This window comes from Jatropha curcas, chromosome 1, assembly GCF_041381405.1.
Source record: "Jatropha curcas cultivar XTBG-Jc1 chromosome 1, XTBG_Jcur_1.0, whole genome shotgun sequence".
NCBI classification, from domain to species: Eukaryota; Viridiplantae; Streptophyta; class Magnoliopsida; order Malpighiales; family Euphorbiaceae; genus Jatropha; species Jatropha curcas.
In genome coordinates, this window is record NC_143151.1 from 25,881,799 (window position 1) to 25,882,551 (window position 753).

The window sequence follows — 753 nt, forward strand, 5'->3', positions numbered from 1 at the left end:
TAAATGAAAAGCTTTTATTAATATCTTAATGAGTTAAGGGTAAAAATGGCAAATAAGTTTTGTTAACTAAATTATTAATATGCGTGTTTTGTTAAACCATGCAAACAAAATGGAACAAAGAGAGTATAATTTTATAATATAATCGTAATTGGTTAAATGTCTTTATGTGAAGACATAAATATCCCCTTCCATATAGAGGAATTTTATAATAAATAGAGCTTTCATAGCTCAGTTGGTTAGAGCACCCGTTTAGTAAGCGGGAGGTCTTGAGTTCAACTCTCAATGAAAGCATTAAAAAATATAATTTTATTAATTAAATTTTGTAAATATCCTTGTAAAGTATAACGATCTAATACATTAAAGAATTATATATTTTTAATTATTATTTGTGCTTTAAAGAAATAAAATATAAGTGTTAAGGTTGAAACATATTTTATCATTATTAAGTATTGTTCAATATCAAATATTAAATAAATATCTCTTAGAATATATATGTACAATTGTATAAATTATGTAGAAATCTTTAAATTATTTAAATTAAGAATTTTTACTTAATCAAATGAATTTTTGAAATCACATTAATATTTCATTTTCAACAGATTTCTCATATTAGATTTATTGAAACAAATTATCAATGTATATTTAAATTCATATCAATATTAGTACATATTTAGTAACATTTATGATAGTAGGAATTTATATTTAATCTGAAAAATATTTACTTCTTTAATTAATCTAATTATAATAGTTTAT

The 753-nt window shown here is 20.3% G+C and overlaps 1 non-coding gene across 1 annotated transcript; it reads left to right on the forward strand.

Annotated features, from left to right (window-relative positions):
- The first annotated feature begins 217 nt into the window (after positions 1–217).
- TRNAT-AGU (transfer RNA threonine (anticodon AGU)) lies at positions 218–291 on the forward strand. Its single transcript has one exon. It is a non-coding gene; the product is annotated as a tRNA-Thr (tRNA).
- Positions 292–753: the final 462 nt, after the last annotated feature.